Raw genomic sequence first — 18,490 nt, 5'->3', positions numbered from 1 at the left:
CAGCATTGACACTTATATTTTGGGAGCACAGCCCAACATTTGTTGTCTGCTAATAAAGCCCAGCATCTTGTGCATTATTACAGTACAGGCTCACTTACTGCGGCCCCACTTCTCCCCCTGCCTAGAGTAGCCATTTGCACCTATGCAAAACAGGTGCAAGGTGCTGCCAGGTGAGCGAGCAGAGCCCTCTGATCCTGTTGCAGGTCATAGCTGAAATTGCTACACAAGGGCACATGTCAGCAGAGTTCAGACTGTGTTGAGAGTTAACATCTGTGCACGCATGCACAGGGCTGTACGGTCCACAGACAGCGCTGCCTTCAGCAGGATTCAGCAAGCAGCTAGCTACACCCAGCTGGGACTTATTCTCATCTCTGGAAGCAGTTGCACCTTAAAAAAACAGCCTTAAAAGCTGCCTGCCTGCCAGCATGCGTTTTCAGTCATTAATGAGCTTGCACTCCTGGAGAGGAGACTTTCTCGAGCTCTAAGCAGCAAGTCCTCATGCCTGCAAGACGCACTGCCGAGCCCTCTTTGTTATTCTGCCCTGATCGCATCCTGTTATTCCCAGAGCACTTCCAACGCGGTCCTTCTCAGAAAATAGCACAGAAAGAACAAGAACTCCGTTTACTCACACTGCCTTGGCAACGCGGCCTGCTGACAATATATATATAAATGATAGAAATTGTCCTGTGCAGAATCGCTGCTTTCCTTCATTAAATCAGTTCATTAATTACAAGGAACAGACAACTCGCATGAACTAGTACTTTCATTGAAGACCCCAAATCTCTTTCACTAAATGGCCTATAAGCAAATGTCAGGAGCAAGCAGAGCACTCCATCGGTAAGCCTCAGCAGAACCCTGAACAGGAGTCAGCTCTGATAGAGGAATGTCAAGCTGAAGCTTAAGGGCATTTCTCCTAGAAGAAAGTCATTTTCACTCACCTCTCTCTCCATTACCAGCATGAATCAGCCCCATAATGCACTGATTGTTCCTACAGAAAAGCAGCCAGACCATGCATGGTACCTGAGTCCTGCTCTAGCCCAAGTCTCCAGCAAAGAGTAAAAGCACAGTTATCCACCTTCAGAGCTGTTAGCTGAGCTGCTCACACTTGCTTTCAGGTATCCCTTTTGGCACAGATAAGCCAAGCTTGCAGAGACATTTTTGACATTGTTTAATCTTTGGGGCCCATTCAGTCCAAGGAGGGTTAGGGAGTGCTGGTAGGAGCACTTTAGCTGGCAGACCTGGAAGAGACGAGACCTCTCCAGCACAGCTGCTGCAGAAGAGGCATGTTCTTCTGCAGCACTGAGCTGCTGCACGCTCTGAAAGCATCTCAACAGTGATGTTTCATCTTCGGGGCTCAAAAACCTCCCTACAGGATGACTATCTCCTAGATCCTAGCTGGTCATACCCAAGGTCCTGTATTTTGCAGGTACCAAATTGCAGTGATTTCTCCTCTGGCTGCAGAGCTTTGCTCCTAAAATTCATCTTTTGTTTAACTGATAGTATATTTCTAACCTTATGCTTGTACAGGGATCTCTGAAATTTTAAATTGTTCAAGTATAGTTATATTGTAAGCTGCAACATGGCATGCAGATATTGGAGCAAGCCCTATCAGGGCTAACGGGGTACCAAAAGCAATCTAGCACAGAGCTCTCTACTCAATACGGGCTGTGATGTAGACGTACTATGGATATTAACAATGATAATATATCATTGCTGATCTTTGGAAAAAATATCAGCTAATTTAATAAATGTCCTATTGCCTGAGAGATGCAAGTTAAAAGAGATAATATGATAAACTAAACAACAAATCAAGATTATATAACCCTTACAGCAGATTTATGGGGTCTTACCATCACACTTGTTCTTTTTCTGTTTCCTCTTTAGCTGCTCCTTCTACGTAATTGACAGTTTACTAAAGAGAAGACACTAAATCTTTTCTTATTTTGTGACAAACCTAGTACAGTTTTGCACACTGGAATAATATACGGGACCCCTTAAGAATCCAAGTAGCTAATTCCTTAGCACAAGCTTAGCTTAAGTATTTGGTGAGTAGTCTAGGTACAGAAAGGGGAAGGAGGAATATGACCAGCTGCACAGAAGAAAGTGTTCTCCACCTAGGAGAACAGATTCAGTGCCCCAGACTGCTCAGAGAGCATTAAGGAGAACTTTGTCACAGGGGAAGAGAAGAGCATCCTCTGGATTTGTCCTCAGAAAGATGAAATGTGACTGCTTTATAGTTATGGAGAGACGTAGTGTATGTTTTTGCAGTAATCTGTCATTAAAAAATAATAGCTGAGCTTTCAACTGCAAAACATCTGGAGAATTCCAAAAGGTTTTTCTTAGCACAACTCTGATCTGAGAAATTAGGATGCAATGTATCTGTGGCCTTCAGGCGTGGATATGCCATCCGAAACATGAGCATAAGGGCTATTTAGACTCTGGAAACAGCTTGAGCAGAGTCATCCAGGGCTTAGCTAATAACATTGAAAGAAAATTGTCATTAGTGTTCAGGAACTGAAGCAGGTCTTGTGTTGACAAGATATGCAGCTAAACCCTTGCCTGACAGAGGGAATTTCCTTTTTTTTTGGAGTGGGGGGGGGGGGGGGAGATAATGAGGGTGGCAGGAGACACTTGCCTGCCTGGGGGCATCAGTTAGCAGCCACCTGAGCAGTGAAATAGGAGAAACAAGAGCAGCATGTTATCCTGCTTAAATCAGAGGCCTTTGCTCAGAGGTGCTGCTCCATCCGGCTTCAGCCAGGCCCCGGGGAGGTGGCTGCCCCTCTGGCAGCTGAGCTTCACCTTGCACAGAAATATTTGCACCCAGCTGGCCCCTGCCTGCTCACTGTGATACTACCTGCTGCAGGCCCAAAGAGTCATGCATTTTGAAGCTCCAAGGGAGAAGGGCACCAGCACAGCTTGCCTTCCTAAATCACTCCAGGCACAGGATTTCCTTCTTTTAATTCCCACTTCAAAGCCAATCCATACATACACCTGAGACAACACAGGTAATAAATAAGCCTCTGCAATGGTTTCTAGCTAATAAGTTACACAAGGGAAGAGCAGCCTCAGTTCAGGGGTTTCCCCGCACCCCTCCCAGGAAAAAAATTCCTCCTCAGAAAGCTACTTCTGCTCCCCGAGAGCAGGGTAACTGGAAGAAAGAGGCGAGACATCCCAGGATGGTTTTCCCTGAGCTTGCTGCCACCAAGTGGCTCCTTCTTCCTCCTCTGGTCCCTCACTGTGCTGGACAATCTCCTTCTTCCCCATGAAGTTCCTCATCTCTTCCCAAGAGCCATCAATGGCCTGCTTCCAGGTGCAGAGGTAGGATGGGTGAGAGAAGTGTAACCTGTTAAAGGGAGAAGACTCAGCGCTTGGCCCTGATTTCAATTCAGGAAAACTGATTCCCTGCCCCCACACACACTGGAAAGGGAGGAGGGGAAGAGTTTATCCCAAAGACCTATGAAGTCTGTTCTCTGTAACAGGTGAAAAGCAGCCAAGTTCTTCATCCACATCTAAGTCACACCTCTGCAAACCTTTGAGACCTGTCTACTCATGATGTAATGCCAAGATAGCAAAGCGTGTGCCACCATCCTCCACTGCATGGCTGTTCCAGGAAGAAAAAGAAAAATGTTATTTGCATTACTCATCTAAATTTGTCAAATTCCTACACTGTCTGAAATACCCTCCCAGTCTGAAAAAGCTTCTTCATGATGGTCAGAGGCTTTGGGTATGTGTGTGGGCTTCTGAAAGATCTGTGCACCAGGTCATACATCTCCCACCACCTCCTTGTCCTCAGTCACTACCAAGAAACAAGGTGTACCTGCAGTCTGCCTAGAGCTTGTTTTGATCCTGCCCTGCCCAGAACTAAACACTGTTCAGGCAGTCTCCAGCCATTCACAGCCAATACCACAGCCATAGGCACTTTAAAAAGGCCGAATCAACAAATCACTCTCCCAGGAGCGGCTGCATCCTTAATTTATTCTGATACCAAATAATTAGAATAGGCACAGAGCATGGATGTCAATTATTTCTGCATATAATAGATAGAGGATAAAGTACCCAGAATGACACTGGCCAGGGCAGAAATATCTTCTGGTTCATTGTTTCTGGCTGGCACATGAACAGTAAGGGGGTAGAGGGGAACAACTCAGGGGCAAAGGCAAGGTGAATGGCGTATTCCTAAACAGGCACTAGGATTTTAATTGTTTTTTTTTAATTAAATTATATTGTTAAATAATCTCTTAATTTGAAGATTACAGTGACCTTAAATACCATTTCAGTGACCTTAAATACCATTTATCTTAATTTTTCTTAAGGAAAATACAAAACAGATTTCTCAATAAGCTTTAATTAACAGTTCCACATTGCACTTGTGGTCAAGTATGAACAGAAAACACCTGCTGAAAGGCTAACAGTGGCAAGATGAATTTCCTTGGACAGATTCAAGGAATGAGGAAAGGCCTCGCAGAAGTGGTTAGCAGATACTCAAGACAATCCCTCTCCTCCTTGGAGGAGAGTGCCATTCCCCCTCTGCAGGCCAGGCAGCCCAACCATCCACCTCTTCCTTCACTGAAGGTGAATTTTTCTAGCTCTCTCTAAAGACTGTGGTATTCATGAAATGGCACCTCCTGTATCAGTGGGTGGTGTCAAAAGGATAAGGAGATGGAGATTCACAAGGACGACAGTGAGATAATGGAGCCTTTTGAACCCATGTTCTAGTTCAGACTAAGAGCAGCCTCGTGGCAACCTGTAGAGACTGCCAGTGCCAGAGGAACCAGCCAGCACCGGCTTCCCACTTAGCTTTGTGCTACACCCCAGTAGCCTCTGGTGAAGTAGCTCTAAAGAAGGCAGAGTTTTCCCTCTGACAGAGGTTTCATAGTCACCACATCTGGAGGCAACTGAGCCTTTGCAGTCATAATTGCACCTGGAGTCTGGGGTCTCAGAAGACAACTGACCCAGTCCTGGGTCAACTGTGCAATGAGCTCAACAAAGCAAGGATTAAATGAGGAGTGGCGTTGTGGCAGAATTGGGCAAGAAATTAAACAGCCTACAGCAGGAGTAATCAACAGCACAGCAAAATGCTCAGAACATCATGCACCCATCATGAAGTCTTTTTAAAATAATGTAGAAATGGAATAACTATTTAAAAAGTAATAACATATGCATGCAAATGATTAAACTAGAAGATTCACTTATAATCAACCTGATTAACTTTATGAGCCTGGTGTAAATTTTCATTCTCCCTCCCACCATTTTTCTTATCTCCTTTTCCCACCCCAAATCATTTGCTTCTTTTACTTGCTGCATCTTTAATAACCCCTTCTAGGACAGAGATTTATTTCCCACCTTGATGGTAAGGCACATAGCACTTTTTCTGATGGTCAGAATTAATTAACAATAAAATTTTTTATTACAATCTGATGACTATTTGCTCTCCTTTATTGGCAGCACATCACAACACTGACTACAGCCTGAACTGCAATTTAATCCTCATGGAAATTTTAAGCTTTTAAAGCTGAGTATAGCTACCAGCTCCACCAGACTGGTGCTCTTCACAGATATCTTTCCTGCAAAGCAGAAGTAGCTTGAAATGCTCATCTAACATAGTGGTGAAACTTCAGTCTTTCACTACAGAGGAATTCCACATGAAAAGACTAGAAACTTGGAAAAATATCTTTGAAAAGTATCCTTATCCAGTTTCTCACACATCCCATAAAAACAACTTGAATCAAGTGCACTAAAAATACTTAACTTCCCTAAAAGTGAGAATAATGTATTTATGTTTGAAGCTCCATCATTCTAAACAGCCTAGATAGATAATGGAAACACTTTGCAAAAACATTCCAATTCTGGCACTAGGCATGCAAAACTTCAGGCTGAGAGAAGGCCAGAAATGGGGACCATGTCCAGAGGCACCACACTGCCCCATAATGAGATGGGTCAGGTAATCCTTCACCTACCAGAATCTAGATCCATCTCTAGGTGACAGCCAGAGAGTAGAGAAACCAAGAAAAATCTTGGAATCCAAAGGATGTCAGGCATCCCCATAATATCAGGAACAAGTACCCATTGTGTTAAGCTGAAGAAAAGCAGAGAAGCCCAGCAGGCTGGCGCTTCCCAGCTTCCCGAGTTCAGAGGCAGAGGGGTGCAATACCTCCCCACCTTGCAGACCCACCCCCACACTTCTTCCCCACTGCCAAACCTCATTCAACATATTCAGTTTTCTGTTCAGCTGCATGTAGCTGGCTGTGGCACAGGGATTACACTCCAGTGCCTCCTCTCAGTGTTTTCACAAACACTAGTTTCCTGTTTGCTGCATTCAGTCCCTATTCATACTGCAACCAGATCGAGACAGAACCGAAGATTTATCAATTTCTTCCTCTGTTTGCATTATACTGGAACACCTCCCCTGCTGGGGGAGGTGGGAGAAGGGGTACTTCGAGGCTTGCAAGAACATTTGTTGAAATTATAGCCTCAACAGAACTACAACCACTAAAAACTGCTGACATGCAGAAGACCAAAAAGTGGTAAGTCAGTCTGTAAGGCACCACAGCAATCCATAGGGCAATACACAAGCAACTTAGTCAAACAGATAACACTTCTGATTTAAGAATAAAGTACATTTTCTGGACCTAGCAGTATCCATTTCTATTGTGATCACTTTAAATGATGATCCAGGTATTCTTAATCTTCCACAAATGTATCACTAACTTACTTGCAGCTTTTGCAGAATCCAAGTTGATGTCCCTTCACAACTCTGTAGAGTCATTCACCACACAAACCTCTTACACTAGGATCATGCAGGTCCAGCCATTTTTCATCAGAAATCTTCAGAAACAAGAGTTCTACCTAGTAAGACTTTGCAGATAAATCCCTGTGCAGCTCCAGCCCCTCAGCATCTGCCATTACTGTGACATGACAGGCAATTCAGGAGCCTGTGTGCAAAATATCCACTCCTCCATGCTCAGCCACTCTAGGACCTTTTTCCATTCATTTTCTCAGGATTTCAATATTAGCACTTCAGCATCCCTCTCATGTTATGTGTTAAGCACCAAGCTAGTGCAAGAGGATGAGAAACCCAGCTTGACCTGCTCATTAATTCATGATATTGAAGTGCAAGAAGTAAAGACAGGTGGTGTGGTAAGAAGCATTAGCAGCAATGATCTCCCTCGAGGCAGCTGTGATCTCATAGCAGTCACCTGTAACTCCTTGGCAACAGGTCTGATTTATATTGATTGTGAGATGCTGAGAGCACTTGGCTCCAGCTGAAGGTGATGAGGGTTTGAGGGTATCTGCTTTAGAGAATTCAGATCACATCGTCCCACCTTCAGTATCTCTGCACTTTCCAACTTTGAGTGCTGTAGAAGGCAAACGAGGCTCTTGATTTGCAGATATTAAAAAAAAAAAAAAAAGAGAGAGAGAGAGAGAGAGAGATTTGGGGGGTGCAAACTTGAGGGTAGAATTTTCCTCCAAACCTCCCCAGGGCCTTTGCCCCAGCTGACAGCCCCATCGCATACCTGAGGCTGGGGGTCATCTATTATACATCCCAAAGGACTACTAAAAAAGGTCACAGCAAGATCAAAAAAAGTGTCATCTCTAGCATTTTACTTTTGCATACAATCCCTCTACAAATCTTTCCTCTACAACATACTTTTCTCCATGGAAAGAGGATGAAGAAAAGCTTCGTGTGACAATTACAATCATATTGCCTAATGGAAATGCTTACAGGTTATTTTAGTACAGTGAAAACCATATCAGCTAAAATAGCCACACTGATAGGCCCCCCAGTCCCAGGTTTTAAATCCCCCCATACAGCTACTTGCGGTCTCAGCCTCCAGAGAATTATGCTGTTATGCATCAGTATAACACAGACTTTTTATGCTCTGTAGCCCAGCTCTTTCCCGCTTTAACAGGCTCACTCGGCAAGGCAGGCTCTGCCCCAGCTCAGCATGGGGCAAGCTCAGGCCGCACAGGCTCAGTCCAGGTCCTGCAGCACCCTGACCATGCACTAGGCTTTCATGCCCCACATGCCTGCTCTGGCCTAGGCAACAGGAGTAGCTGACCCTGCATCCCCAGGTATGGAAAGGCAGGAGGCAGCTCTTTCCTACCTGGCATCCCTGGCAGTGGTACTGGGAGCCAAAGAGCAGCACAAGGGGAAGATATCAATGTGGTGGAACAGAGCCAGAAGGGTGAGCAGATAGCAGCATCACCAGGGCAGGGGGAGCAGGGCATCAGGTTTCCCTTTTCATCGCATGCAGGGAGGAGCTTGCAGGGGAGATCAGCTGTGTCTCATAGGGCTGTTTGGTGGCTCACTCCAATGGCTGGGACATTCTATAGGACTGGCTGAACAGCAGGCTTATTTTGACAGGTTTCTATTCCCCAGTCCTCAGGGACTTCTGCCATCCCAGAAAGACCATTTAGGATAAAAAAAAAGCACCTCTTCTGCTCTGTGAACATTACATCAGGGTGCAGTAGGATTTGTCTCTAACGGCTGTCATGTAAGTAGCCTCATTGTATTTGGGGATTTGCTCTGTCCAAAGAGGGGCCTCAGACCTCTGTGTCCTCCCTAGGTGGTGGTGGCTGTGCTCTCAGAGCTCTGGTCTGCCACTGCCACTCTTGTCACACCCCTGAAAGTAAGCTTTGAAGCCTAATTTTATTTCCCAAGTCTAGGCCTTACAGCGTTCCCTCTCCTTGCGTTATCTCTAAGGGCATTTATTTAACTGCTCTCCTGCAATGGGAGAGAGACCAAGATTCAGATTTAACATGGTTTGCTGTTCAAGAGCAAAGATCTGATTTCATTAAACTCCTCTCTGAAGAGTGCTGCCAAAGAGAAGAGCAACATTTCATACCTCTCAGCTGCAACAGAAGGCATTGCAGCTAATTATTTTCAAGAAATGACCTGGGATTAAGTCCTTCTGGTATTTACAAGGGAAAACCTGCTTCTCATTCTTACAGCAGTATAAATAACTATGTTGGTCAAAAGGGAAACATGGGAGAAGATGGAGGAAAAATGAAACATGGACATTTCCAGTGTCTGTAGATCTCATAAACGAGGGCGGGAAGGGGAGAAGAGTCATTCTGTTTCTCAGAAGTTACCATTGTAAATTGTCATTTCTCAGGTGCTTAAAACCAAAAGTATCGGTAAATCAGAAGACCGTCTGCTCTCCCCTCCTTTGCTAGCTCTTCTTTCTTTTGTGGAAGAACTAATACTCTAAAGCTAGACCTGCCAGATATAAATTTCTCAGAGCACTGTGGGGATTTGGATCTGAGATTCTGGTTTTGTCCAGTACAGAGACAGCAGTCAGATATGAAGGTAGGATTGAGGTTTCTAAGTCAAAACTTCCCTTCATATGTGGGATTGCAGGGCAGATGTGGCTGTGATTTTGCTAAGCACACTGCAACCTGTTCATTTCTACAAACTCTGAGTCCAGAACTGAGTTAGCCTTCCAGCCTTGGAAGAAAACGGGCAGCAGTTCTCAGCCTGGCCTGTGCGGGTCAGGTCAGAAGATCAGGTCAGCAGGTCAGCAGCATCCCAAAATCTTTTTCCTCTGTTCTGGTGACACTGCAGGAGATGGACCCAGCATGGAGCACTGAGAGATGCACTGGTTTTAGCTGGCTATCTCTGAGAAAACACAGTTGCAAACGTCCAAGCCAAGTGGAAAACCAGAGCTCAACAGACTACGTGAGCAGGCATATAACTGCTGCAGGATGCTCCCTTACACTGCCAGTGACCTGCTCCAGTATGGCTGTTACTGGTGCTTTCTTCCCTTCAGCCCCACTGATCATGCAGTTAAAATAATGAATTAAACATAGTCACAAGTCCCAGCAAAGCCACATGCCAAACATTCACTCTCTAGAGCAAGACATCATCGTCCTTGCCAGGGTACCATCTTCAAGGCCTTACACCAGCCATTTAAATCATCCTCAAAGGCCATCCAGTATGGCTCCCACTGTGACCCTCCAGCCCCCAAAACAGCATCTATAGGGTTGACTCATTTCTTCTACATCTGGGCTGAATATCATTTTTACCACAGCAGCTTAAAGGATAATTTAATTGAGTTCAAGCCTCTCACTTTGAGCTATGTCATAAATTGATTCGAGAGCATCACACTAAACCAGCTTAAAGGTTGCCCCATTACTGAAACCAGTGCAGATTTGGGTGGTGATGATCTCACCATTGCCCTAAAATCCTTAGCATTCACCTGAATTTGGAGGTAGCCTTAGCAGAATTGTGATGAGCCCACACAGTGATGAAATGCTAAATAATATGATGGCTATGGGACAAATATATGTTGTGCATCCTCCTACTCCATAAAGAATAAATATGACATGCTATCAGAAACACAAAGGTTTACTTTGGCATGTTGTATGTGCAGCAGACACAGGAGAGCAATGAATAAGAGAGTGAAACATAGTAAGAGAAGACAAACCAAATTAAAAAGGAACAGATGGAAAAGGACAGAAGTCTGCAGAACAAGCTGCGGGAAAGCTAGCACACTCGGGAAAGTAAAAACCCCAATCCTTAATGGGCAGAGAGAGAAGCGAATGCTCCAGTTCTTCCCATCTCCCTCCTTTTGCTTTCTTCTACACTTCAGGTTCTTGCACCTGAATCTAGAAAAGACAGCGAAGCAGCAGTAGGGCGAGGGTGCAATCAATAGCAAAGGAAGGGAACAGTTTTCTGCTAGCTAGCAGAAAACTAGTCCTGTCATTAAGTAACAAAGGTTGACAACCGTTTATGATGTGAGGAAGTGGAAAATAAAAGGTCTGAGCCAGTAAGGCTGGGAATGACTAATGAGAATCGCAATGAAAAATGTCCAGCAGATCTAGAAAATAAACTCCAGCCTCCTGGAAGCTCAGCAGGAGCTGCAGTGAGAGACCACTCGCAAGAGGAGCAATTTTGTGCATGAGAGGAATGTCAGGAATTCCTCAGCTGAGAGGCTGAGGCATCACAAGGAGAAGCGAAGGGCTGTTCCTCTTATTGGCACACTCAACACTGCCCTGCTCACTTCAGGACTGACTAGTAACCAGGACTGCTAGAAAAGAGCACAATTACTGCAGTGAGTGAACTTCAGGTGTATAGTAAGAGAAAAGACTGAAAACAGAGCTGCATTACTTATACAGGAGATAGGGCAGGAAAAAACCGAGGGTTAGCAAATCTGGGGTACAAGGGGAGAGGATTAAGAATGATGAAAGATCTGTCTATTATCTGGGGTGCAAAGCTGCCTTATGCAGTGCAAATAATGAGGAAGAATGTTCTGCAGTGTATGAAAGCAATTAAGATAACACACACGCTGGGGCAGAGCATACCACTGTCAAAAGTATTTAGCTGTAGCAGAGCCACTACAGAGTCCAGGGAGATTCATCATCCTCCAGCTGGGGGAGAAAGGTCTGAGCTGGCTCTACATTAACATCATATCCATCTAAATCTGAATTTGTTTTAAATCATCTGCAGAAGAAATGATTTGCAATGGCATCAGACCATTAGGTCATTAACCATTCATCATAAACTGGGGCCCACCCAAATTTCCATTCATAGTTAGGCCACTGGCCACTGCAGTATAAATAACAAGCCTGCAAGCTCATTTTTGGCTCAGATACATTTTTTCTACTAATAAAACATTGGAACCAGTGGTCTGACACTGCCTTACATGGACTGAATTGAAGCTGCCCATTTTTTCCTCCTAGATTGAGCAGAAGTCAATAAATGGCTATAGCCAGGGCATCTAGATTTAGAAGGGTTTCCACATACTTCCGATTCTGTGCCTCTAGTGGTTTTGTCATTTCTTGACTTCAGTCCATGTGCCATGCTTTCCTGTGGATTTATTGAAGTCAGGAGTTCACAGTTTCCAGTAAAATTCAGAAGACAGTCTACGGATGCCATAGAAGTCAGAAAATGAAGAAGCAGGACAGACAGACACTCCCAGAGAGGAAAGCACTTTGGTTTCCTCTCTGAAGAATGTTTGGCTATGGTTCTAAAAATCATGTTCAGCATTTTGTTCTCACTCAGATGCTTGAATCTCACTCTCCTTTTTTGTATTTTTTTCCTCCTAAAACTATTTTGCTCTATTTGGGAGCCCTTTTTTCCATCACTATTTTACTGTCCCCAGTTAGATGACACTTCCGATGCAATAGCCTACCATGACTCCATCTGCTGAAGTATGAGTTCCGCTACTAGGGCACAAGCAGCCTTTTCTTGGAATTTGAGGTTTAAGAAAAAAGGAGTTTGAGCCTTGTGACACCCTGCAAGAACAGAATTCCTCACAGGAGCCATCTGAAGAAGCAGTGACACGTTTCTTATGTTCACTGTATGTGGTTTGGTACCCCTTGACGTGAAAAGCAATGGGGACTGGCAGCCAAGGGAGAAATCATGTGGTCAGTAAAGAAAGGCAGAAACCAAGAACTCAGTTCCCCAGAACTGCTCTTGTAGGCCTTTATCCCTGAGGCAAAGTGGACTTCAGCTCTGTAACAGCCTCCCACCTTGTTTTGGTGACACTCCAATGCCAAATTCTTCAGCAGGCTCCTTTGTACAAGTCTGCTGTCAGACCTAGCCAGCAGCCTGAGGCTGGGACACAGATCTAACACCCCTTATTCTCTCTTGTCAGAAGTTTTGCTAAAAAACCTATCATTTATTTGCTACATGTTTTCATTGTTAAAAGAAACAGGAGTTTGTTCATACAAAAGCGATATTGCTTTAATATACTGATAGCATTAAACCAGTACCACTCCCCAAGAACTGAGATAGAATTAAGGTGTTTATAGCACTACACTGCCAGGTGAATAAACTATAACCACACAGCAGGCATTTGTACCCCCATTAACAGCATCAAATCATTTTGGTTAAACAAACAAAAAGACCATCCCCAATCAAATAATAACTAATGTCATGTAAGCAAGGTCTAAGGCTCCAGCTAGCACGACAGAGAAAGCTGCATTCAGAGGGTCCTCTTCAGACAGCCTGTAGTAGCTCAGAGAATGAGTCACTTTATGCATTGCAGTGGGCATTAATAAGTGCATTTAATGAGGAACATTCACATTTAAGTCTTTCACTGCTGAAGACACAGCAATGGTGTCCCTCAAGTCTGAACAGGTGATATCTGCTCATCTCTCTCCTTGCAGAGGACACTAGAGAGACTACACAGTATTTAGAGAGGGTAGGGTGATATTAAATCCTTCCTACCATCCAGCTCCTCCCCAGCAAGGCAGTTACATGTTGCTGCTGAACATGCCCTAATGCCAACTCCCAGAGGAAGCTCTGGCTGTGTCTGCATGGCCACAGCATGTGGCAGCTGGACAAACCTTTCCTCACTGCCACCGGCCAGTGACCCCTTGCTCCTCCATCTCTGAGACTCCCCACTAGCCACACGCCTTCGCTGCTCCTTGTACCCTTCCTATCTGCAGTGGAGAGGGTCTCTAGGGGCTTGGAAAACAGAAATAGAAAGGGCCATTGATAGGCACACAGACAAAGCTATGAAAACAGTTTGCTTTTTTTGAAAATGAAAGCTGAACTGAAACCATTCTCACCTTGGGTCACACTGAAATGACTTTTTTTTTTTTTTTTTTTAATTTGGCACAAGACTCTGTGCTCCCTCCAGACAATGTAGGAAAAGGAGCTGCTGTAACACTCCTCAGTGAGCTCAGGGCTTGGGTCACCCCTGAGCAGTGGGAAACCCTTCCAGTCACCTGCTACTGCTTCAGAGAAGGTGCTGAACACAGGACCCACACACACTGCAAGTGAGCATCCCATACTCTTTCACTCTGGAAAAGAATATAGGGCTTCTGATAAACTTTTATTTTTGCCTTAGAAAACACCAAAATGGGATTTTTGAAGTGGCATGCACACCTTTTTTGCCAACATTGTTCACCTCAAATTCACCGAGAGCTTGGCTGTGACATTTCTTGGTAATAGGAGATTTGCTAGATAAAGTCTGCCTACCTCTCCTCAAATCACCATAAAAATATCAGTCAGTTTTCACAGGCAATTCTGAAAATATGAAGTGTGAAAAAGAAAATGTCTAGAGAGGACCAAGCTCACACTACTTGTCTCTATGGCCAGAGAAATTATTCTGAACTAACTAAACTTTGGCTTCTGTCTAGCACTTCAACTCCTACATTCACATCCTTGCCCTGCAAGATTACATTTGGGGTACTTTATTCAGTGTGCATTATCCACAGCACTGTATCACTTTTGGAATCCCCTTTAACTCAGAGTTGATGGTGTTTCTTAAGCTTCCCTCTTCCTCTTTGTTTGTGATGCAAGTATAGTCCTGTAAGGATAAAAGTGAGAAAATAATGCTGGTTTTACTAGCATGTATTTCCCATCTTGATTCCAGCCCAGTTTGTTTCCTTATAAAGCAGTTTATTTAACTTCCTTGAAAAACAAAACAAAACAAAAAATTGAAACAGGAATTTATAGAAAAATAGGGCTGGCGAGGTTACTGACTCCATCCCCTCCTCCAAATGAAGTTCTGAGATTTAAAAATGAGTCCTTATTTAGCAAGAGAAAGTTTGTTCAGGGCTGGGGGCTTGTTTTTGTATTTCTTCTCAAGGGAGCAGGAATTTTTGGAAAGCTAAGTTTCACTTGTCAAAAACCTCAGTTGGCCCCATATGTCTTTTTGGAAGGACTTGGCTGGGAGAGCAAAGCGCAGTGCTAAAATATACTGAGAGGAGGTAAGAGAAGAGAACATGTGCCAAGGTCACCTCCTCAGTGGTAGCAATAGCCAGCTGCACAGCAGTGAAATAAAACTTCCCTCTGATAGAAGATACCACTCACAGCTACTTTTTAAGAGCTATAAAAGTCCAGAACAGGCACATATTAATTAAAGCAGCTCACGGAGAAGAGCTGCATGTTAGTCTTGGCAGCAGGTGACTGAAGGGCATGTAGTGAGTATGACAGCAAAATGCCCATGTACAGAATTTGTTAACACATTTTAGCTTCAATCACCTCCAGGTTTGTAAGAGGGCAGTACAGATGGTTTGCAACTGGGGACCCAGTCAGCACCCTTGTAAGGAAGCAATGTGGCCCATATCAAGGAGCAACGAGTACCATAAGGAAGCTTTTCCTCATGACTAGCCCAAATCTCCTTTGTTGACATTTAAGTCCATCACATCCTGTCCTAGCTACAGTAGACTAGAAAACTGACCATGAAAATCCTCCTACTCTTTGCCACAATTTTACATATTTATCTCCTTGTCCCTGAGTCCTTTGTTTCCTCTAAACTGGAGGAATCAGGTTCTGTCACGCTTTCCTCAAAAGCCACATTTCCTTGCTAATGTCCCCTGGAGAGCACAATACTCACCTTCCAGACTGGCAATTCCCAGGGAGAAGATATCATTAGGAGGATAAGGACTCATCTGGGCTTCCCTTAGCTGCTTTCCCTCCAAGGTTATGGTTGAGGCTTTTACCCAAGTGCAAGTCTGCTAACTATGGGAACATAATGATTCTTGTTCCTTGTCCATTAGTGCAGGCCATCCTGTGAAATGAATTCTTTCTATAAACCCACAGACTAGTCACAGCTGGCAGTGAAATACCTCCAATCAAAAGAAGCTGGCTAGGGGTAAGTCTTTCTATTTGTAATTGGTGATTATTCCAACCAAGTGAAAGAAAGATAATCCACTTTTTAAGAGCATGGTGGAAGATGACAGCTCTTGCACCGATCTGTACTGACCCCACCTTCTGACCTCTTTGTCCAAAGCTGCTACACTACTGGTAACAAGCAACCTTCAGTGTTTCACTACATAGTGGAAACCTCAAAAGCAGTGGAGAAGAACTGGGGTGTATCGTGTTAACAGGGCCAAAGCCCAGGGGCATGAAAATCCTAATTCCTATTTACAGGGCAGAGAAAAAAAAAGATACCTGGGTATTTTTGAGTGTCTACTAATCAGCACCATCTAGCGGTCATCACCTATGGCTACAATGCACAGAACATCTTGCAGGTGATTGACAGGAATTGATAATTTGATTTATAGAAATTTTCTCCCCCATAAACAAAATTTGCCAAGAGATGGGCAGTCTAATCTGATATTTTCCAGCGTAAGGATTTCTTCAGTTCTAATCTTACTGCTTGGACAGACTCCCTTTATAGTATGGGGAAAAATCACTGTAAAGTGGAGCTGGTCTCTAAGACATCAACAAAATGTTTTGAGATGTATTGTTACCCACCTAGCATTGTTACCCATATATCACAGGAAGACCAGAGAGGAAAAATGGAGGGTGTAATTCTTGCAACCATACAGAAAACATTATCCAAATAGCAAAAATCTGACAACACTATACACACACACTTACAGCTAAAGTTTGGGCTCTCCATAGCCATTGCTAGAAAAGAAGGGATAAGAATTTTTATTTACAGTACACTTGGAGGAGAATGTCCCACTCATATTTGCACAGCTTGCCACCAGCAGTCAAAGTCTCTCTGCTTTTATTTATGGCTAAATGTCTTAGACAGAGAGGACACAGGAAAAAAAGGGAAGAGCAATTGACAGAGCTCAGTTAATGCAAAGCCCTGTTTGGCATTTTTCAAAGGACTTTCAATTGGAAAGGACATCCTGTTAATAAATGTGAAAGAGCTACATGTCAGATCCCTACAGAGCACACTACAATGATAAACAGCTTCTTAGATGAACAGGTTTCTGCGGAGGGGGCTTGGCCACGCACTTTTTCTCTTAAGCCTGCATTTCTGACAGCTGCCTAGTACTTTGTTCCCAGATACATCACATTTCCACTGAGATACATAAACACCTTATCTCTTTTGCTCCTTAACCGCTGAGCAATCTTTCCATTCTTTAAGCAAAGAAACATAGAAGCCATACTTTATATCATCTATAGCTGAAGCTGGAGCTTTTCTTGTGCAAGGAGATGGTTTCTTGTTATCTAGAGATGACACCTCTATTTTATAGTAAAAGCTTTAGTTCAGTCCTCTTTTTTTCCTCCATCTCAGAAGCTGTACTTATCCAAGAGCTTGCAAAGAAAAATAATAAACGAAAGACATTTTTGCTTTGCTTTCTGGCAGCCAATATCACTGAGATCCCAGGTAGTATCACTGGCTATTTCAGGACAGAAACAACTACAGTGATAGTTAAGCAGGAACAGAGGGTGCAGCACTAACCTTGGTGCAGCAAGTCCTTGCCACAGCTGCTTGCTGTTCATGGTAGAATTCACAGTGCAAGAGGAGCCTGTTTCGAATACATGACAAATTATGTTCCACACATGTTTGTTTGGCTTTTTGTTTTTTTCCTTACTAAACTTGACCACGTTTGCTCCCTGGCATTACCCTGTCTACCTGTATCAGCAATTAACAAAATTGCCTTGATGCCGGGCTAATACAAGAGCGCATACTGTGGATCCCTTAAGAAGCTGCGTATGTCTTCTTTGCACTTACCTCAAACCGCCTTTCCCCTTCTGCAGAACAGCATACCCCTGAGGGTGGCAAAGAGCCCTTATGCCACTGATACAATACAGAAATGAGAGCCAGGGCTTTAAAAAGGCCTTGGTCCCCAAAGAACTAGAGGACATCAAGGGGATGACAGTTTTATCAGACCACGGGAATGAAGAAGGCAATAAGGAATAGATCTGGCCTACTGTGGTATTTCTGCAGGCAGGGATATATCAGCCTGTTCATCTCAATCAGCTCTAGGAAAAAGTCATATTTTTCCTGGCTGTTGTTTTCCCACAGAGGATTTTTCTGTCCTCCTCGAGGCCTGAAGAGAGGAGGAGAACAAGGTGCAGTGATGGGAACTAACTTAGGAGATCAGACAAGAGGTACATTTAAATTGTTAAAGAAAATGGCACACTGGTGAGGGCCACTGGTATCTTCATTCTCCCTGATATGAGACAGAGAGAGACAGAGAGAGACAGAGAGAGACAGAGAGAGACAGAGAGAGACAGAGAGAGACAGAGAGAGACAGAGAGAGACAGAGAGAGACAGAGAGAGACAGAGAGAGACAGAGAGAGACAGAGAGAGACAGAGAGAGACAGAGAGAGACAGAGAGAGACAGAGAGAGACAGAGAGAGACAGAGAGAGACAGAGAGAGACAGAGAGTCTGTGTCTGTCCATTCCAGTTCCTCAAAGGCATTTAGGCACAGGAGAAGGACAGTGAGGGTAAGAACCCTTCTGAAGGGTAACAGCCTTTCCTCTCCGGGGCAGGGGGGAGTGTTACTGACAGTGTGGAGTTCCCTAGGGAGCCAAAGCAACAGAAATGCAACAGGTAGATAGTTGCCCATCCCTGGCATTGAGTACCAAACATGGGAAACTGCAAGAAGCTCACAGGGATACATCACCTTCAATTCTGTCATTCATGGAGGTGACAGCTGGGACCTTTAAAGACTGTCAAAGAAAGGAAATCAAGGCACTCCAAATGCCAAGTCTGTCAGCAGCATAATTAACCTGTCAAGTGTGATCTGTTCAGAAATGCAGCACTTACTGCATCTCCAACTGCCAGACTACTGAAAACGCTGCACACTTGGTACTTCCTGCACCATGTAGTAATGTGTGTT

The sequence above is a fragment of the Dromaius novaehollandiae genome, chromosome 5 (genome assembly GCF_036370855.1).
Source record: "Dromaius novaehollandiae isolate bDroNov1 chromosome 5, bDroNov1.hap1, whole genome shotgun sequence".
Lineage (NCBI taxonomy): Eukaryota > Metazoa > Chordata > Aves > Casuariiformes > Dromaiidae > Dromaius > Dromaius novaehollandiae.
Note: the sequence above shows the minus strand (reverse complement) of the source record.